Here is a 23,057-nt window from a genome sequence, read left to right on the forward strand (position 1 = left end):
GATGGGTGCGCCCTCGACAAGGATGGGGGGGGGGGGGGGAAGACGAGCGGGGGCGCGAAGAACGGGCTTAATACAGGAGACATGGAAGACCGGGTGGACGCGACGAAGGTATCGCGGAAGAAGAAGTCGAACTGCGACAGGATTAATGACCCGAGAAATACGGAACGGACCAATGAACCGCGGGGTCAACTTGCGAGAAGCCGTCTTAAGGGGAAGGTTCTGAGTGGAGAGCCAAACTCTCTGACCGCGACAATATCTAGGACTCTTAGTTCTACGCTTATTAGCAGCCCTCACAGTCTGCGTCCTATAACGGCAAAGTGCAGACCTGACCCTCTTCCAGGTGCGCTCGCAACGTTGGACAAAAGCCTGAGCGGAGGGGACGCTGGACTCGGCGAACTGAGATGAGAACAGCGGAGGCTGGTACCCGAGGCTACTCTGAAAAGGAGATAGCCCGGTCGCAGACGAAGGAAGCGAGTTGTGGGCGTATTCTGCCCAGGGGAGCTGTTCTGACCAAGACGCAGGGTTACGAAAAGAAAGACTGCGTAAGATGCGACCAATAGTCTGATTGGCCCGTTCTGCTTGACCGTTAGACTGGGGGTGAAAGCCGGAAGAGAGACTGACGGAAGCCCCAATCAAACGGCAAAACTCCCTCCAAAATTGAGACGTGAATTGCGGACCTCTGTCCGAAACGACGTCTGACGGAAGGCCATGAATTCTGAAAACATTCTCGATGATGATTTGTGCCGTCTCTTTAGCAGAAGGAAGCTTAGCAAGGGGAATGAAATGAGCCGCCTTAGAGAACCTATCGACAACCGTAAGAATAACAGTCTTCCCCGCTGACGAAGGCAGTCCGGTGACAAAATCTAAGGCGATGTGAGACCACGGTCGAGAGGGAATAGGAAGCGGCCTGAGACGGCCGGCAGGAGGAGAGTTACCGGACTTAGTCTGCGCGCAGACCGAACAAGCAGCCACGAAACGACGCGTGTCATGCTCCCGGGTGGGCCACCAAAAACGCTGGCGAATGGAAGCAAGCGTACCCCGAACGCCAGGGTGGCCGGCTAACTTGGCAGAGTGAGCCCACTGAAGAACCAGACGAGTAGGAACGGGAACGAAAAGAAGGTTCCTAGGACAAGCGCGCGGCGACGGAGTGTGAGTGAGCGCTTGTTTTACCTGCCTCTCAATTCCCCAGACAGTCAACCCGACAACACGCCCCTCAGGGAGAATCCCCTCGGGGTCAGTGGAGGCTACTGAAGAACTGAAGAGACGAGACAAAGCATCAGGCTTGGTGTTCTTAGAGCCCGGACGATAAGAAATCACGAACTCGAAACGAGCGAAAAACAGCGCCCAACGCGCCTGACGCGCATTAAGTCGTTTGGCAGAACGGATGTACTCAAGGTTCCTATGGTCAGTCCAAACGACAAAAGGAACGGTCGCCCCCTCCAACCACTGTCGCCATTCGCCTAGGGCTAACCGGATGGCGAGCAGTTCGCGGTTACCCACATCATAGTTACGTTCCAACGGCGACAGGCGATGAGAAAAATACGCGCATGGGTGGACCTTGTCGTCAGAGAGGGAGCGCTGAGAAAGAATGGCTCCCACGCCCACCTCTGACGCGTCAACCTCGACAACGAACTGTCTAGAGACGTCAGGTGTAACAAGGATAGGAGCGGATGTAAAACGATTCTTGAGGAGATCAAAAGCTCCCTGGGCGGAAACGGACCACTTAAAGCACGTCTTGACAGAAGTAAGGGCTGTGAGAGGAGCTGCCACCTGACCGAAATTACGGATGAAACGACGATAGAAGTTCGCGAAGCCGAGAAAGCGCTGCAGCTCGACGCGTGACTTAGGGACGGGCCAATCAATGACAGCTTGGACCTTAGCGGGATCCATCTTAATGCCTTCAGCGGAAATAACAGAACCGAGAAATGTGACGGAGGAGGCATGAAAAGTGCACTTCTCAGCCTTCACAAAAAGACAATTCTCTAAAAGGCGCTGGAGGACACGTCGAACGTGCTGAACATGAATCTGGAGTGACGGTGAAAAAATCAGGATATCGTCAAGGTAAACGAAAACAAAGATGTTCAGCATGTCTCTCAGGACATCATTGACTAATGCCTGAAAGACAGCTGGAGCGTTAGCGAGGCCGAAAGGAAGAACCCGGTATTCAAAGTGCCCTAACGGAGTGTTAAACGCCGTCTTCCACTCGTCCCCCTCCCTGATGCGCACGAGATGGTAAGCGTTACGAAGGTCCAACTTAGTGAAAAACCTGGCTCCCTGCAGGATCTCGAAGGCTGAAGACATAAGAGGAAGCGGATAACGATTCTTCACTGTTATGTCATTCAGCCCTCGATAATCTATGCAGGGGCGCAGAGACCCGTCCTTCTTCTTGACAAAAAAAACCCCCGCTCCGGCGGGAGAGGAGGAGGGGACTATGGTACCGGCGTCAAGAGCTACAGACAAATAATCTTCGAGAGCCTTACGTTCGGGAGCCGACAGAGAGTATAGTCTACCCCGGGGGGGGGTGGTTCCCGGAAGGAGATCAATACTACAATCATACGACCGGTGTGGAGGAAGAGAGGTGGCCCTGGACCGACTGAACACCGTGCGCAGATCGTGATATTCCTCCGGCACCCCTGTCAAATCACCAGGCTCCTCCTGTGAAGAAGAGACAGAGGAAACAGGAGGGATAGCAGACATTAAACATTTCACATGACAAGAGACGTTCCAGGAGAGGATAGAATTACTAGACCAATTAATGGAAGGATTATGACAAACTAGCCAGGGATGGCCCAAAACAACAGGTGTAAAAGGTGAACGAAAAATTAAAAAAGAAATGGTTTCACTATGATTACCAGAAACAGTGAGGGTTAAAGGTAGCGTCTCACGCTGAATCCTGGGGAGAGGACTACCATCCAGGGCGAACAAGGCCGTGGGCTCCTTTAACTGTCTGAGAGGAATGTCATGTTCCCGAGCCCAGGTCTCGTCCATAAAACAGCCCTCCGCCCCAGAGTCTATTAAGGCACTGCAGGAAGCTGACGAACCGGTCCAGCGTAGATGGACCGACAAGGTAGTGCAGGATCTTGAAGGAGAGACAGGAGTAGTAGCGCTCACCAGTAGCCCTCCGCTTACTGACGAGCTCTGGCCTTTTACTGGACATGAAGTGACAAAATGACCAGCGGAACCGCAATAGAGACAGAGGCGGTTGGTGATTCTCCGTTCCCTCTCCTTAGTCGAGATGCGGATACCTCCCAGCTGCATGGGCTCAGCACCCGAGCCGGCAGAGGAAGATGGTAGTGATGCGAAGAGGGGGGCGACGGAGAGCGCGAGCTCCTTTCCACGAGCTCGGTGACGAAGATCAACCCGTCGCTCAATGCGAATAGCGAGTTCAATCAAGGAATCCACGCTGGAAGGAACCTCCCGGGAGAGAATCTCATCCTTTACCTCTGCGCGGAGACCCTCCAGAAGACGAGCGAGCAAGGCCGGCTCGTTCCAGCCACTGGAGACAGCAAGAGTGCGAAACTCAATAGAGTAGTCTGTTATGGATCGATTGCCTTGACATAGGGAAGACAGGGCCCTGGAAGCCTCCTCCCCAAAAACAGATCGATCAAAAACCCGTATCATCTCCTCCTTAAAGTCCTGATACTGGTTAGTACACTCAGCCCTTGCCTCCCAGATTGCCGTGCCCCACTCACGAGCCCGTCCAATAAGGAGAGATATGACGTAGGCGACACGAGCAGTGCTCCTGGAGTAAGTGTTGGGCTGGAGAGAAAACACAATATCACACTGGGTGAGGAACGAGCGGCATTCAGTGGGCTCCCCAGAGTAACACGGCGGGTTATTGATTCTGGGCTCCGGAGATTCGAAAGCCCTGGAAGTGGCCGGTGGATCGAGGCGGAGATGGTGAACCTGTTCTGTGAGGTTGGAGACTTGGGTGGCCAGGGTCTCAACGGCATGTCGAGCAGCAGACACTTCCTGCTCGTGTCTGCCTAGCATCGCTCCCTGGATCCCGACGGCTGAGTGGAGAGGATCCGAAGTCGCTGGGTCCATTCTTGGTCGGATTCTTCTGTTACGGTGCGTGAATGAGGACCCAAAAGCGAATTAACTTAGACAGAGCTTCTTTAATTACCAAACATAGGTAGGCTCAGACGGACCGGCAGATTCCGACAGGACAAGACAAGGTTACAGCAAACATGACGACAGTCTGGTTCAGGCATGAAACACAACAAACAAGAATCCGACAAGGACAGGAACAAAAACAGAGAGAGATATAGGGACCTAATCAGAGGGAAAAAGGGAACAGGTGGGAAACGGGGTGAATGGGTAGTTAGGAGGAGACAAGGCACAGCTGGGGGAAAGAGGAGGAGAAAAGGTAACCTAACAACGACCAGCAGAGGGAGACAGGGTGAAGGGAAAGGACAGAGACAAGACACAACATGACAGTACATGACAGAGATACATTTCAAGTCTCATAGTAAAGGGTATGCAAACATATGTAAATTTGTTTTTTCAGTTGTTTTTTTATAAATTAGCAAACATTTCAAGCATGTTTTCACATTGTCATTATGGGGTATTGTGTGTAGATTGATGGGGGGAAATTTAATCAATTTCAGAATAAGGCTGTTACATAACAAAATGTGGAAAAGGGGAAGGGATCTGAATACTTTCCGAATGCACTGTATGTGTAGGTGACCAATACAATTTGGTTTGATTTTCCTACTCTGTCCTGTACATTTTTCCTGAGCATGCATGGAAGCACCTGGCCTGCTTCTTGCAAATGTCAAATGTAGGAAAGTTCTGTCATTTTTTATTCACCTCACACAGTAAATCGACAGTCATTTAAATGTTGTTTTTTAAGTCGTTTTTTTTAAACATCCATTCAAAATATAATACTCCATACTTTCATTGTCAATTCATTATATTATAGCCTACTTTCAGTAAAGCCTAAGGTAGGCCTTGGTTTTTTAAAACTTTTTAAGGAAAGAATAAATATTTGCTTGTGTGGCTTTGATTAAAGGGTGCTTTTACAGCGTTGTGTATGAGTGTGCTGATTCTCTCTATATGCCTACATGTCCATTCAAAAATGTTCCTAAAGTAGCCCGTCTGGACTCCATCTCTTTAGACTCAAATGCTCCTGTCCTGATTTAATCTTGTAAACTGCCTCTTCAGTAGCTTAGGCTACATTCTTTCATTAAGACGTCCTCTGAAGAAAATGTGTCAATGCCACTGCTATCGACCTAATGACCTCAGCAGCATGGTTTGTGACATTATACAAATATTTCGGGAAAAGTGGGAGAAAACCCATTGGACTTAATTTGAATGGTTTTGTGCATAAAAATGGGATCTGCATTTAAAAAAAATATATGTGCAGAAAAGCCAACAGACAAGGTAAGCATATATCTTTATTTTCACTCCATTGTTGGGAGGCAGGTAGCCTAGTGGTTAGAGCGTTGAGCCAGTAACCGAAAGGTTCCCCGGGTGCCTGTAACGGTTTTCTTCTGTGGACGAAGGATCGGACCAAAGCACAGCGTGTTTAGAGTTCAACATTTTTAATAAAGACCATAAACGTAAACACTATAAAATACCAAAACAACAAATGTGAAAAATCAAAACAGTCCTATCTGGTGCATTGACACAAAGACAGAAGACAGGAAACAACCACCCACAAAACCCAACACCAAACAGGCTACCTAAATATGGTTCCCAATCAGAGACAATGTCTAACACCTGCCTCTGATTGAGAACCATATCAGGCCAAACATAGAAAACGGGAAAACTAGGCACACAACATAGAATGCCCACTCAGCTCACATCCTGACCAACACTAAAACAAAGAAAACACAAAAGAACTATGGTCAGAACGTGATGATGATTGTCGATTAACATGATTGTCGATTAAGGCAGCTCCCCGCACCTTTCAGATTCAAAGGCATTCAACTGACTAGGTATCCCCCTGTATCTATTTAACTAGGCAAGTCAGTTAAGAACAAATTCATACCTACAATGGCAGCCTACCCCGGCCAAACCCTAACGACGCTGGGCCAATTGTGCGCCTCCCTATGGGACTCCCAAACACAGCCGGTTGTGATACAGCCTGGAATCGAACCCGAGTCTATAGTGATGCCTCTAGCACTGAGATGCAGTGCCTTAGACCGTTGCACCACTCGGGAACCTATTGTTGTGTCCATTGATGTTGTGTCAATACAAAAACGCAACAGATCCTCTCCAGACTGGCATTTCTTCATTTGTTGATGAATATTTATTAGTAATAACCTGAATAATAATAATAAGCTATGATAATAACGAAGTGTAATGGTTTGTTTCATGTAGGTTTTTTATTAAAAGCATATCCATGTAAACTTGTGTACAAACAGAATTGCGACCTCCCCTTTTTTGACCCCCCTGAACAGCTATGTTGGTGACCGTGTACATTGCCCTGGCCAATTACTGTAACCTCAAATTCCAAGACCGTCACAGCCCTAATTGGTCGGGCTCAAATTTTAATTACATATCCTTATATACAGGGATGCAAACTGTTGAGGGCCCAAAAAGGTTACACTTTTTTTTGCACTGAATCCCTGCTAGGGGGAAATGCAGGTTTTAACTAATTAAACAACAAAGAATGTGATCTACATGATCAGTGTCTGTGTGTAAAATAATGTGTGAAACTAAAAGCTAAAATATGTAAAGTAAGCAATCCAATGTTATTTGTTGCTTAGACTTTACTGCAAATGACACTCAAGTCTTGAGAAAAAAACAATACACTAATATTGCAGGTAGCCATGACAGCCTTTATTATGACCACACACATCTAAATTTTGCACTTGGGAAAAAAACATCTTAATGTAGAAATAGAATGAAACAAACAGGCATTCTATTTTGCTCTATTATAGTGGCCACTATAGTGGTTATCGATCAAGTGCACAAGGCTACATGTGTGCAAAAATAACGGTCACCAAGTTAAAAAAAAATGTAATAACCCTCACTCACACGTGTTACTGTCAAGTTCAACACAACAAAAGCAATCTCTTTGGGCTACACATTAGTACATTGTTGACTTTCTGCCTGTGGACATCTGTTCTACAATGTGCCAGCAGAGCATGCTACCCTTTGTTGGCATAATTGATCTCTTTCAGGCAGACAGTACACCTGGCATACCCCTTTTAATCCACTGACTGAAAAAGTGAGAAAGAGGCCAAGTGTGTGGTGTTCCTTTCACCTCTATGGTGGCATCCAGCTTAAACCAGGCCCAGCTCCAGCTATACTTCAACCCTGAATCCACTTGTTTAATAAGCAACGCCTCATTTTCACCTAATTCCCTCATTCTGAAAATTAACCACATACTCTAGAGGGAAAATATCCATTCACAGATAGTTTGTTAGCTAGTTAACATTTCACACAGATTGCCAGGGTCCAATAAGCAACTAACACGTTGTAATTTGAGGAAAGGCAAGGAGTCGTAAACCAGTTAATACTATAGCGAATTGGTTAGGTTACTAACGTTAGCTAGCTAACGTTACAACATCAAATGCGCTAACGTTAGCTGTCTGACTATTAGCCAGCTAATTCTCACACTATGAACTCAATTATTTGATCAGGTAAATGTTCTAATGTTGCTCAACATTTCTCTGGCTAGCTAACGGAGAATACTTAATGCTAACAATACTTGTTCCACCACACTTTTCCCTCACCTCAAACTTTCCAAATGCCAGTTGTTTTTCGGTTATAGCTCATGAAGTATACTTCATCATCTTCTCACCCCCGTCTCCATGGTCAGGCTTCTCACCTACCTCTTCGTTATCGTGCAAGCGCTGATGATGTAACTAGCAAATTGGTTGTTTTTTCTCTCTTCAGTCGCGTGCTGCATTCTGTTATGTGAACGATTGGCTGAGCCTGGGATACAGCCAGTGTTGTTCCAAACGCGCATCACTCTTTCGCCTACAACCAGTAGTGACTCCCGCCAGAAACTTTTCTCATCGGATCTACAAGAAGCATGTAGGTCACCTATTTTGGATTCAAAAAGGCGAATTTCGCCGAAAGGTGACAAGTTTGCATCCCTGTACATTAACTTCCACGGTGGGGTAGTGACAGATACTACACACAGGCACTGTGATTACACACACACGTCCCCACACACCAGCTGAGCGGTTCTGAGGAAAAGAGTGGGTCTTGGGAGAAGAGGAAGGGGTTTTGAGGTGTGTGTATGTGTGTGTGAGTGCGTGCATGTGTCAGTATAGGTATGCATCTGGAGTACAATGTCATGTCCTCACCTTTGTCCTGCCGCGCTGGGAGGCCTAGTGTGACACTGCCTGCATGCCAACACACACACACCGACAGCGAATCAGTGGGCTGTAAAATTAAAAAGTCCCCTCTCCTGCAATCCCATTGTTTTGCTTATACGACACTCCCGTGCATAATGGTAATAATAACAGACAATAATGGCCCCTAACTCAAAGCTACATTCAGGCATATGCCGAATGAGGAGAGTGCTTGGTGGTCTAAGGGTGGTAAAATGAGTTTTGTTTGGAAGCACTGTCCCTTCATTGGTGGTGCTAGTGGAGAGCTGGTATAAAACGGGTGTAAACACACAGCAGGTGAGTGTAGTAGCCCCTTACACTCGTACCTGTATACAGGTTGAAAATGGCAGATTTGGGCACTGATAAATGCCTTAATTGGAATGCAGTGGCTGTAAAGTAACATGCTATAAATGAAGTCAGCGCTCTGGCTCTGTGCTTCACAGCGTTCTATGGGTTTTGACTAACAGATTGGAACTTGAGCACCTCGCACAATAAGAAATTGCCCCATCCCTCCTGCCAATTAAGCAACTTTTGCTAATGTTTTGTCTGAGTAAGGGAAATTCTGTTCATTAAGAAAGAGGTTGCACTAGCAGTAGTATAGGGAGCAGCTGTGGAAGAGCCGAGAGGCAGGGGAGAAGAGAGTCAGTCATGGTGTACTAAATTATGTGAGTTACGGGCCAGGCCGACTGACACCCGCTTTATTGAACTCAACCACCTGAAACAAATAAAAAGGTAGCTGGAGGTCACAGAGACCTCTACTGAGAGAGTCCATACTACACTGGGGAAGGGAGTGTGCTAGTCCACACGCTACTGGAGAGGGAAATGTGCTAGTCAACATACTACTAGGGAGGGAATATACTTCCAATATACACTGCTCAAAAAAAATAAAGGGAACACTAAAACAACACATCCTAGATCTGAATGAATGAAATATTCTTATTAAATACTTTTTTCTTTACATAGTTGAATGTGCTGACAACAAAATGACACAAAAATGATCAATGGAAATCAAATTTATCAACCCATGGAGGTCTGGATTTGGAGTCACACTCAAAATTAAAGTGGAAAACCACACTCCAGGCTGTTCCAACTTTGATGTAATGTCCTTAAAACAAGTCAAAATGAGGCTCAGTAGTGTGTGTGGCCTCCATAAAACGCCTGGGCATGCTCCTGATGAGGTGGCGGATGGTCTCCTGAGGGATCTCCTCCCAGACCTGGACTAAAGCATCCGCCAACTCCTGGACAGTCTGTGGTGGATGGAGCGAGACATGATGTCCCAGATCAATGCCTTCCTCTTGCAGGAACTGCTGACACACTCCAGCCACATGAGGTCTAGCATTGTCTTGCATTAGGAGGAATCCAGGGCCAACCGCACCAGCATATGGTCTCACAAGGGGTCTGAGGATCTCATCTCGGTACATAATGGCAGTCAGGGTACCTCTGGCGAGCACATGGAGGGCTGTGCGGCCCCCCAAAGAAACCCCCCACCCCACACCATGACTGACCCACAGCCAAACAGGTCATGCTGGAGGATGTTGCAGGCAGCAGAACGTTCTCCACGGCGTCTCCAGACTCTGTCACGTCTGTCACGTGCTCAGTGTGAACCTGCTTTCATCTGTGAAAAGCACAGGGCGCCAGTGGCGACTTTACCTGAATTCTGCGCAGGTCTTCTGGACTGCAGGAGGTTGGTCAAATGACAGGTTGTCATCATGGCAGGCTAACTCCAGCTGTACCTCCTCCAGATTTTTACCTTGTCAGCTCGGGGATTCAATCTTGCAACCTTACAGTTAATTAGTCCAACGCTCTAACCACCTGCCTCTCATTGCACTCCACAAGGAGCCTGCCTGTTACGAGAATGCAGTAAGCCAAGGTAAGTTGCTAGCTAGCGTTAACGCCTTTACGGTGTAGGTTCCCTTTTGGGAACCTACCCTCCCACGTTCAGCTGAACGGTGGCGCACGGAATGCAAAAATATTCTTAGAAATATTTAACCTCCACACATTAACAAGCTCAAATAGCTCAAATGAAAGATAAACACCTTGTTCATCTAGCCAGCAAGTCAGATTTCTAAAATGTTTTACGGCGAAAACATAGCACATATTTATGTCAAACCACCACCAAAGAAACAGCTCATTTGAATAGCCAAAACATGCAATCAACAAACGCAGGATTAAAAGAAAAATAATTCACTAACCTTTTGAAAATCTTCATCAGATGACAGTAATAGGACATGTTACACAGTAGTACATTTATGTTTTTTTCAATAATATGCTATTTATATCCATAAATCTCTGTTTACAATGACGCCATGTTCACAAAATGCTACTCGGATGTCCGGAGAAATTATGATAGCTCCGGCAGATAACGTCAGATAACAAGCAATACACATCCTAAACTTTGACTAAATATACATGTTCTACATATAGATAGAAAGATACACTTCTTCTTAAACTTATCTTATAAAAAACAATCAATCAATCATAATCACTAACTACACATGGTTGATAATATTACTATTTTATATAGTAATCATTGGGCCACGGGTGTGAACGATTCAGTAGACTGCCGGAGTTACACATCTGGCAAAAAGACGAATGTAGCACTGCTGGAGATACTCTACAGGAATGACGGAGTCCATCCAAATCATCTTGGCTCCTGGACTATGTCCACGCATTTCAAGGCTGCGTTGAAACAATGACTGGTAAATTATCCAAGACCAGCTCAGTTAACCCCTACCATTGTGACAATGAGTCATCATAATGCTGCATATAATGTACATGATCTTAGAGGCATTGGCAAACACAATGTAAGTCATTTAACTTAAGTACCCCTAATTTCACCAAATACAACTGTTTATCCTACAGCTATTGTAATAAGTAATCATGAGCCTATAAACCAGAGTTACACTGTTAGCACTGAGGCGGTGTGCAATAGTAGGAAGACCACTTTATGCAGCTCACCCTGCACTATCAGCTCCAATGTAAATAACATGAGTAAGTCTACATCTGATAAGCTTTCCAGTAAAGCATTAAAAACAATCAAGCAACCCAGAAGTGCTAAAAAAATAGCCCATATTAACATATGTAGCCTAAGAAACAAGGTCCATGAAGTCAATAACTTGCTTGTAACAGATGACATTCATATTCTGACTCTCTGAAACTCACCTAGATAATGCAATTGTAAGGGTGCGCGTTGGTGGCAGGGAAGTCAAGCGCAGGAGACCGACCTTGGTATAAACGGAGCAGTTTAAAAAGTGCTCAAAAAACTCAGAAAACCAAAATATACAAAATAATACAAGGGGGTTCAAACCCCGTTGCACAACAGAACATATCAGTCATTGTAGTCAGCTCAGCTATCACCATTGAGACTGTGTCTATGCCTCGATCTAGGTTGGGCAAAACTAAACATTGCGGTGTTCGATTTAGCAATCTCACTGGAATAAAGACCTACTCCATTCCTGTCATTATTGAAAGAGATTGTGATATCTCACATCTCAAAATAAAATAGGGTTACTTAATGTTAGATCCCTCACTTCCAAGGCAGTTAGTCAATGAACTAATCACTGATCATAATCTTGACGTGATTGGCCTGACTGATACATAGCTTAATAAGCCTGATGAATTTACTGTGTTAAATGAGGCCACTCTTCCTGGTTACACTAGTGACCATATCCCATGCGCATCCCACAAAGGCGGAGGTGTTGCTAACATTTATGACAGCAAATTTCAATTTACAAAAAAAAAGACAGCGTTTTCGTCTTTTGAGCTTCTAGTCATGAAATCTATGCAGACTACTCAATCACTTTTTATAGCTACTGTTTACAGGCCTCCTGGGCCATATACAGCGTTCCTCACTGAGTTCCCTGAATTCCTATCGGACCTTGTAGTCATGGCAGACAATATTCAAATTTTTGGTGACTTGGTGACCACAAACCCACACCAACAGTATTTCGGAGCCATCATCGACTCAGTGGGTTTTATCCAACATGTCTCAGGACCTACTCACTGCTACAGTCATACTCTGGACCTAGTTTTTTCCCTGTGGAATAAATATTGTGGATCTTAATGTTTTTCCTCATAATTCTGGACTATCGGACCACCATTTTATTATGTTTGCAATCGCAACAAATAATCTACTTAGACCCCAACCATGGATCATCAAAAGCCGTGCTATAAATTCTTGGACAACCCAAAGATTCCTAGATGTCGTTGCTGTCTGCCTGGCCGGTTCCCCTCTCTCCACAAGGATTCTCTGCCTCTAACCTTATTACGGGGGCTGAATCAATGGCTTACTGGTGCTCTTCCATGCTGTCCCTAGGTGGGGTGCGTCACTTGAGTGGGTTGAGTCAATTACGTGATCTTCCTGTCCGGGTTGGCCGTGGGGGTTCATGGGTTCATGCTGTGGGGGAGATCTTTGTGGGCTATACTCAGGGTAGTAAGTTGGCTGTTTGAAGATATCCCCCTAGTGGTGTAGGTGCTGTGATTTGGCAAAGTGGTTGGCCCTGTCCGGGGGTATCGTCGGACGGGGCCACAGTGTTTCCAGACCCCTCCTGTCTCAGCCTCCAGTATTTATGCTGCAATAGTTTGTATCGGGGGGCTAGGGTCAGTCTGTTATATCTGGAGTATTTCCCCTGTCTTATCCGGTGTCCTGTGTGAATTTAATTATTGCTCCCTTTAATTCTCTCTCTCTCACTCTTCCCTCCCAGAGGACCTGAGCCCTTGCCTCAGGACTACCTGGCCTGATGACTCCTTGCTGTGCCCAGTCCACCTGGCCGTGCTGCTGCTCCAGTTTCAACTGTTCTTCCTGCGGCTATGGAACCCTGACCTGTTCACCGGACGTGCTACATTGTCCCAGACCTGCTGTTTTTTGACTCGCTCTCTCTAGAGTACCTGCTGTCTCTAACTCTGAATGCTCGGCTATGAAAAAAGTAAATTGACATTTACTCCTTTTGCACCCTCTACAACCACTGATTATTATTTGACCCTTCTGGTCATCTATGAACGTTTTAACACCTTGACAATGTACTGTTATAATCTCCACCCGGGACAGCCAGGAAAGGACCCCTCAGATCCTGGTTCCTCTCTAGGTTTTGTCCTAGGTCCCTGCCTTTCTAGGGGGTTTTCCCTATCCACCATGCTTCTACATCTGCATTGCTTGCTGTATGGGGTTTTAGGCTGGGTTTCTGTTTAGCACTTTGTGACATCAGCTGAAGTAAAAAGGGCTTTATAAATACATTTGATTGATTGATTGCTCTGGCCAATTGGACAGCTTAAATCTAGGTGCCTGCAGCTTTCAATACCCCACACAGGAAAAGCTGATACTAGCGAACGTGAGATTTCATAACTTTTAAAACCATGACCAGAGTGAGACTGTCAAAGAATAGAGCTGCTGTTTTTATGAGTGCGTTCATGTTCAAGTTTTTATTCAGCACTGTTTTACTCAACACTTTCACAAAACACGCTTCTCCCTACTTCCACTCACGCTACAACTAGCACTGCAGCTACAGCAATGAATGAGCAGCAAGTGTATCGATAAGCCTGCCTTTTTATTATTAGTGCCTATTTGACATGAACATACTATTTATTAGAACATACTGTTTAGTAGCAATGCATGCAGGAAGCAACGAATATCAACATACTAGGCGCACGCATACTGAGAAGCCATTATCTAATACGTAATTGTTTTTTCAGCTATTGGTAGCAAACACGTGGGTCTAAAATTGTGGGTCTAAAATTATGATTATATTCTTCAATATCATGGAGAGAATTCATACTAGAAAATCTGAAATGAGTATGACATCCTGGCAAATAAAGCATACAAAATCTTCTACATTTCACCAAAGTGTCGGAGGACACACTGTCTAGCTAGCTAGAGCACGATGGTACAAGGAAATCCCAGCCGTCCAAATCCTCCCCTAACCCGGACGACGCTGGGCCAATTGTGCGCCGCCTCATGGGTCTCACGGTCACGGCCGGTGACACAGCCTGGGATTGAACACGGGTCTGTAGGGTGAGGGTGCGTGTGTATGATAGTGATATAGAATATATGTCATAGATTCCTTTTTCATGATCACAATCTTGTGAAACTCGAACCCACCAAGATCCCCCCCACAGTTCCCCAATAGCTGTCCCTCAACCATTCGAGACCCCTCCCACAGCCCCCACACCCCCCCTAAAGGGGAAAAGGAAAAGACAGAAGATAACAGCAAACAACAATGCAAAAAATAATGCACAATAATAATTTAAAACAACTGACATCAAGGACAACTGAAATCATAACAGCAATGCCAACTGTATATGTTTGTGTGCATGTCTGGCACTATTACATGTATGTGTGTGTTCTTATATGTGTTTATTTGAATGAAAGTGTGTGTATATGCATGTGTACAAACACCTGCACGGCATCAGCCTCAGGCAAACCGGCATTAGTTGTAAAAACACTGCCACTTAGTGTCATTCAAATGTACTTTTATTATGACTTTTTTTTCCCCTTTATCTTTTGACCATCATTCTCTCTCTCACACACAGCAAATCCAGTATACTGGTAATCTTTCCTATTTGTGCTATTTTTATTCCTCTGCCAGTTTTGATCCTTTATATTGGGCAGACAGACCAGTTCCTTACCTCCTCCCGCTGCCTCCTCCATTTTTGGGGTAATGCCATACAATTCTGATAACTCCATGAAGGACATAAATTATATTGTAATGGTAGAGTTAAGAACAAAATACCCTTTTCAAACATCTTTCCCATAAATACAGGTATTTTATCAACCAGCACATTTGAGTTCAGCCATAATATTTGTTCTATCTTTTCAGGGTGATGAAATTGAAATTGTAGCCAGCTCTGCAATGCTTGTTTGAAAAAGACATACTTTGAAAAAAGTATCATTTGTCAATTAATCGAAAATAAGACATGGCAATCTGCACGAAGGCAAAAAGGCAATTTTTAAACAATGGATGAGCTTTTTATTAATCTACTTGAGAACCATTTCGGGTTCAAATAAAACTTTTGAATGAGTGAAGCTTTTAGAGAAAGGTTTAGTACTTTTATACCAAATAATATCAACCCATTCAATTCATATGGTTAGGTGTGTGCGTACTGGTAGCGAAGTCGGGTGAAGGAGAGCAGAAAGTTGTGAACAGGTGCACACTTTAATGAGGCAGGAGAAACCTCCAACCCATTGGCAAAAGTGCAAAACGTGCAAAACAGTCACAATAGTAAATGTTTAACAATAAACATCTTCGTGAACAACACGGTATAAGCAAACCAGTCTGGCGAGTCAACAATTAACACCTAACAAACAATTTCACACAAAGACATGAGGGGGAACAGAGGAATAAATACATGGAGTGTGATTGGGGAAGTTTGCAGGGAACAAGACAAAACAAATGGATCAATGAAAAATGAAAAATGGAGTGGCGATGGCTAGAAAGCCGGTGACGTCGACCACCGAACGCTGCACGAACAAGGAGAGGAGCCGACTTCGGCGGAAGTCGTGACACATATTCATTATATAGATAGGCTCGTTTTATTTTGTCTGGTTTAGCGTCCCAGATAAAGCAAAATATTTTTTGCTCATATGATTTGAAAAACGAATCATCAGCAGTAAGCAGCGCCGTAAGTGAGTAAACTGAGATATGACTAAGGAGTTAATCAGGGGAATTTTTCCATAAATAGACAGGTACGTACCTCTCCATGGTTGCAGGATCTTGTCTATTTTTACAAGTCTTCTATTGAAATTCAGTGTGGAGAGCTTATTGATATATTTTGTGATATGAATAACCGAGTAGGTCTACTTCACCATCAGCCCATTTTATAGGTAAGCTGCAAGGTAATGTAAAAGTTGTATTTTTTAAGGATCCAATACGTAATAGTGTACACTTATCATAATTAGGTTTTAGTCCAGAGAGTACAGAAAAGTTATCTAGATCTTTAATGAGACATTGCAGGGATCGAGCTAGCAGATTAAATATAAAACTTGAGTCATCGGCATACATGGACACCTTTGTTTTTAAGCCTTGGATTTCTAATCCTCTAATGTTGTTATTGTATCTGATTTTAATAGCTAGCATTTCGATGGCCATAACGAATAGATATGGTGACAGAGGACACCTTTGCTTAACTCCTCTTGACAATTCAAAACTCTGAGAAGTAGCCGTTATTTACTATTTTACACCTGGGGTTGCTATACATTATTTTTTACCCATTTTAAAAGAGAATTACAGAAACTGAAAATATCCAGGCATCCATTCTTACTTTATCAAATGCCTATAAATACCATTCCTGGCCTCTTATACGTTTCATGATGTTCTATTATTTCTAGTAGTTGTCGTATATAATCTCCAATGTATCGTCCATGCAAAAAACCTGTCTGATCAGGATGCCCTTGTGAAGATGCTGGAGGAAACAGGCACAAAAGTATCTATATCCACAGTAAAAAGAGTCCTACATCGACATAACCTGAAAGGCCGCTCAGCAAGGATGAAGCCACTGCTCCAAAACCGCCACAAAAAAGCCAGACTAAGGTTTGCAACTGCACATGGGGACAAAAATAGTACTTTTTGAAGAAATATCCTCTGGTCTGATGAAACAAAAATAGAACTGTTTGGCCATAATGACCATCGTTATGTTTGGAGGAAAAAGGGGGATGCTTGCAAGCCGAAGAACACCTTCCCAACCGTGAAGCACGGGGGTGGCAGCATCATGTTGTGGGGGTGCGTTGCTGCAGGAGGGACTAGTGCAATTCAAAATATATAGCATCATGAGGTAGGGAAATTAGGTGGATATATTGAAACATCTCAAGACATCAGTCAGGAAGTGAAAGCTTGGTCACAAATGGGTCTTCCAAATAGACAATAACCCCAAGCATACTTCCAAGTTGTGGCAAAATGGCTTAAGGACAACAAAGTCAAGGTATTAAAGTGGCCATCACAAAGCCCTGACCTCAATCATATATAACATTTGTGGGCAGAACTGAAAAAGTGTGTGCGAGCAAGGAGGCCTACAAACCTGACTCATTTACACCAGCTCTGTCAGGTGGAATGTGTCAAAATTCACCCAATTATTGCGGGAAGCTTGTGGAAGGCTACCCAAAACGTTTGACCCAAGTTAAACAATTTAAAGGCAATGCTACCAAATACTAATTGAGTGTATGTAAACTTCTGACCCACTGGGAATGTGATGAAAGAAATAACAGCTGAAATAATCACTCTACTATTATTCTGACATTACACATTCTTAAAATAAAGCGGTGATCCTAACTGACTTAAAACAGGGAATTTTTACTCTGATTAAATTATAGGAATTGTGAAAAACTGAGTTTAAATGTATTTGGCTAAGGTGTATGTAAACTTCCAACTTCAACTGTAACTAGAAAAGGATTGGCTAATTAGCGTGTTCAGAAGAGTAGATAGAAATGCATCTAATAGGGATGTTGACCAGGGGTGGCCAATAATTTAGTCCCGAGGGCCACATAGGGACGCACACATCTTTTTAGGACTGATTTGTTCATCAATAGAAAAAAGGGCAGGTATTTGAAAATCGTATACTGTAGGTCCATTATAATTTCGATATACTTTCTATGAAGTTAAGAGACGTAATACAATCCATTTTCAACTTCCCACAAATATTTATCCGTCTGATATACTCCTATCCTCTGGTCTGGCTGGTCTAATGACATGGGTTCAAATCCAGCCTACAGTCCTTTGACACAATCTCTCTCATATTTTGCTTCTTTCTGGTTCGCTGAATGACCATACTGGGGGCGAGGTGCAGGAGAGGAGCCAGAGTGTTTATCACGATGACAGGGGTTGCAGCAGGTCGACATAACCCTCATCCACCGCCACCCCGATGACAGGGATAACAATACCCAGTCCAAACCCTGCTTTTCTTCTTCCTGCAACCGTCCCGTTTCCGACTCATTCTCTTCAATCCCTAACCCCTTTGACTGGAAAATTGCTCCAGCACTCTTCACCATCCTCTTAAACCGTTTCCCCTCCTCTCCCCCCGGCTATCCTCTACCCCCTCCCTCTGGGCCTACCCGGTGGCAGCAAATAAGGGATGGCCTTGGAGATGGACGCTGCCTGCTTCAATGACAGTGCAGGGTTGGGGGAGGAAGAGAGGCAATAGGGGGGTTGGTGTGCTCCCGTTATCAGCACTCCACAGTCCACAGCTGAGAGGCGCTACAGCGCGTAATGAAGTCGCAGTGTTTTAAATCAAGCGCCGTCACTGCTATAGCAATTGTGAATTTATATTTTAAAACCCGCACCGCCGAGATCTTTGCTCACCTTGAACACTTCCGGTTTGAGGTACATGAAGTCCCTGTAGCTTTCTGTGCGCACTTTATCCCGAAAGGAAGGAACAAAGGGCATTCAGGTCATCCATTACCACGGACATAGAAAACATAATCATAGAGCATGTCTTCAGAAACAACATAACACACTGAAACAAATTATCCAATCACCCGAGACCAAGGTGTGTGTCACAGCCGGGCGTACGGTTGTATGTCTATGTGATGGAGAGTTCCCATGAAAACTAGAGGGGAGATGACCACAGGATTCTGGAGTGCCATGTTTGTGTTTGTATGTGTATCTCGTTGAATCAGAGCTGACTGGGGATTTGACTCCACGAAAAACGAGTTCAATGATTGCTAGGCGTAGAAATCTAAAGAAGAGTAGACCTATTCAAACATAGAAATAGAAAGGACTGGCTTCCTTTCAACCATTCCACATGGAATCTAGTTGGTCAGGACTGGCTAATTAACCTGCCAATCAAATCCTTACGCTTTTCATAGGGAGGCCCTTTACATACCCATGAAAAACACATTTATCTAAAACTCAAAACTTATCCTCACTGACTTCGGATGATGCCTTCGCATGCTTTTGGTGAGGTGACAGAAACCGAACAAAGTGATCAAATCTTTTGCCAAATTACAGTTAAATCCCATAGGAGCAGTTTCCCGGAAACTGAGATTCTCCATTGAGCTTGCTTTTAGTCCAGGACTAGGTTTAAGAGCGTCAAGGAAACCCCCCCTCATGGTGTTGAAATAAATTAATTGTATCTGTTCCAAAGACTGATCTGACATGACAGCTGACCTCATATTCATTAAACTAGGCTGACATGAGGAGGCGCGAAGGATCCTTGGAGCAAGGATGATTGAAAACCAGAGCTTCTAGAAATAGAGAACTGATTCTTCCAGATTCATCTTCAATAACTTGACCAGAGATGCAGATTAAACTTTGATGATGGGGCAGGGGAGGAAGTGGGAGGGTTAAATGGTGAGACTAAATTTCTCTTTCGCCCTGTCTTACGCACGCACGCTCTCTCTCGCACACAGTGTGATCCACTTTATGGCAGCCCGTAAAAGAGTTGACGATCTTCTACCGCAAACCTGTCACGTGGTTCCTCTTTCCTCTGAGGAAGGGTTTTTGATGGAGTTTAGTCTGACGTATATATAGTGCTAAGCACCAATCAGAGAGAGGGAACGAATCATGTCGAAGCACTGCGGTAAGTGAGAGAGGAAGAGAGGGTTGACCACATTCCTACCCACACACACACACACACAACTTGTAATGCTTAAGTGTGAAATATAATCACCACATCTTAAAGCTCCACCATGTTATAGTAATGCTGATGTTTCGCATGAGAGCTCACTCCTTATTGCTGATTTTTCACTTTGAGAAAAGTGTCATGTTATCAACATCGTAGTTTGCATAGAGACGATCATTTTAATTTAATGCTACATCGAGCCTTTCACATAAACCGCACTGCTAAACCTGCGTCCCTCCTCTCTCTGCAGTGGCTACTGAGTTAAGAAGAAACAGCAGTTTAATAGAGGGCATGAGTATATGCATACGTGCAGGCAGGCCATTGTGGCAGCGGACCTTAAACATATCTTCAAGGATGCCGTAGTGGCCATATGAGCTGAAGTAGGCCTCGTCCTCGTCCTCCCGGAGCTCAGCCATGGCACCCAAGGCCCCGGGGGCCCCGACCCAAATCTGCAATCAATAATAGACCCTGGGCCAGCAACCTGAAACAAATACCATTGTATTTTACACCTGAGTAGGTTGAGGTTGCCCCTAGACCCTGATCTAAGGTCAGTTTTGCATTCCCCCCCATGGTTTAAGGTTCAGATTGGCTGATCCTAGATCAATGCGTACAGGCAACTTCTATCCGGAACGTATTGGAACAGATTTACAGCAGCACAGTCACACACTTACAGCACAACCTTCCGACAGGACATAGCAGTAGATGGAAAAAGCGCATCTATATCCCCCCCTCCTCTCTACCCCCCACTCTATGCAGTATTGGAATTTCCCCCCCCCCCCCCCCTTCTCTTTTTCCTCCAAGTCAAAGGAAAGGCCTCGCCAAAACTGAGTTCACTGGGTCCCCCTGCTGGCCGCAGGTTACTTCACTCAAACCTTTGTATTTTTGTGGCAGCTAAAATAATGATTTGGTCAAAAAGTAAAGTCCATTACTCTGGCCTGATTCCTTAATGAAAGTGTCTGTGCTGCCCCTGTACCAGTTTCACTGGTAGCTGCTGTGAAGAGAAACACACTCACTCCCTCTCCCACCAAGCACCCCAGGAGAGGAAGAGAAAATGTGTTCGATTGCGCAATTGAGGACACTGGAGTAACATACTATACTTTATGTCAGAGGTAAATACTATTTTATTTAAGGAACTATTAAAAGCTTTAAAACAATTATGCGTTTTCAATGGTGAGCGAGTGTTGTGCCTTACCCTTTTCAATGATGACAACATTTTTGGGTTGCTCCTCAACTCACATTGGTTGAGCACCTTCCACTACTTCCCCTTTCAATTGCTACCACGGTGGTGCATATGCTTCTCATATTTCTTCTGATAGAAACATTTAAATGTGACCCTATCCATATTGGCCAATTCCCTCGAGTATAAAGGGTTAATGTAGTATTTGTATTTTTGTAATAATATCAGAAATGGTAGTAGTGGTGATGCTTATAACAGTAGTAGTCGCAGCAATTAACAGTAGTGTGGGCAGCACTGACTTGAGTTTGTGTAGGTCATCCATGGCTCTGACCAGGGCTTCCTCTGTGCCCTGGGCCCTCTGCAGAAGAGCATCAGGGGAGTAGCTGGTTTCACACTGGCCCAGGCAACATCCCCGTCCCCTCACACAGTTCTTCCAGATCTAACAAAAGGGAAAGAGAAAAAGAGAGGGGGGGACTCACTTGAACACATTTAAAACACAGAAAGATAATGACTGCCTACTCTAACAGTACTGTGTACAATTGCATCTCTGCCAAACATGCAATGCTCCAAACCTCCTTTGTCTGAACCATACCAGTGACGTCATCCCATGCAAATGCCCAGTCAAATAATGCTAGATAAAAGAAAACAGCACTGCAGTTTCACTGTTTATAGGAACAGCATGCAGGATTTGTTGGTTTTAAACAGGTTCAAGTTCTTCTTTAAAACAACATTGGATATTGATGCAAAACACCACATCTGGTGAAAACATTCTAAATATACCTGTAATGCAGTTACCCTTTATCTGCACTTGATTAAATTGAGGCCTTTCAGTTGAACAATGAACCTGTGAATGCCAGTTCCTATCTGCAGTAAGGGGTCATCCTGTAAAGCTGGCCTCAAGTCCTCATCACTCTCCCAGGGAATTGAACACTCAGATATCGTAGACAGGCTCTGCCCACTGAACTTCTGCAAGCACACAGTCATAATTGTCCATGAACTTGGAAAACCAGGGATGTACTTGGCACGACATAGAAAGGCGATCTGTTTTAACGTTAAGAAGTAACTGATTCATTTGAGGTTCGAGAACCTAAAATTCATGATTAATCAAATCATAGCTATAACGGATTTTTGTTTACATGTGTGTTGGAGAAGGCACACTGTATGCTTGCAATAATATCAGCAATGGAGCTTTCCACACAAGATATAGGCCCAAAGATAATTCTGAAGTTTTGGATCTTCCTGAAATTAAATCCCTGGAAAGGTCCTTTGGGGGAAGGATGTTTGGCATACATTTGAAATCCTTTGGTGGGTGGGCATCACTTACTTAATTAAGACAGTACAGTGATTTGTTTGTAGATACTACAAAGAAAGTGTTAGTGTCATTTGAAACCGTATCGGATGATCTGAGATATGAGTACTGTTAAGATTAAGTATATATTAAGATTAAGTATGTATTAAGATTAAGTATGTATGGCTAATTAAAAACTACCCTTTCTGATTATAGTCCTAACTTTAATTATTTCTCAGTAATTATTTTGGATACTGATTTCAAAAGCATGCCAAGCAATCTTACCGCAAATACCCTTTCTATGGATTTCCTTTCAGTAAGATCCGAAATATTATACACTGAACAAAAATATAAAACACAACATGCAACAATCTTACTGAGTTACAGTTCATATAAGGAAATCAGTCAGTAGAAATAATTTAATCAGGCCCTAATCTATGGATTTCACATGACTAGGCAGGGCCGCAGCTTCGGGGCCTACCCACTTGGGAGCCAGGCCCAGCCAATGAGAATTAGTTTTTCCCCACAAAGAGGCTAGTATAACTAGCTTTGGGCACACCTGGCGCAGAATTGCCCAAAAGGTATTTCTAGCAGGTAGTCTAAACACCTTCTGTTCTTTTGCAATGACAATTTCTATAAACTGTCCAACTTCAATCTCAGCTGCGAGACGACTACACTTCCTATTGACAAGAAGCATGGATGAGATCTGGGTCATTACTTTTTTTACCTGGACCTTGCTTTGGCCAAAGGTCTA

The 23,057-nt window shown here is 44.2% G+C and overlaps 1 pseudogene; it reads right to left on the bottom strand.

Annotated features, from left to right (window-relative positions):
* The window catches only part of LOC110506081 (protein arginine N-methyltransferase 3-like), a 118,783-nt pseudogene that overhangs the window by 94,937 nt on the left and 789 nt on the right, over window positions 1-23,057 (bottom strand).

Source organism: Oncorhynchus mykiss, chromosome 26 (genome assembly GCF_057628025.1).
Source record: "Oncorhynchus mykiss isolate SJ-2025 chromosome 26, ASM5762802v1, whole genome shotgun sequence".
Classification (NCBI taxonomy): Eukaryota; Metazoa; Chordata; class Actinopteri; order Salmoniformes; family Salmonidae; genus Oncorhynchus; species Oncorhynchus mykiss.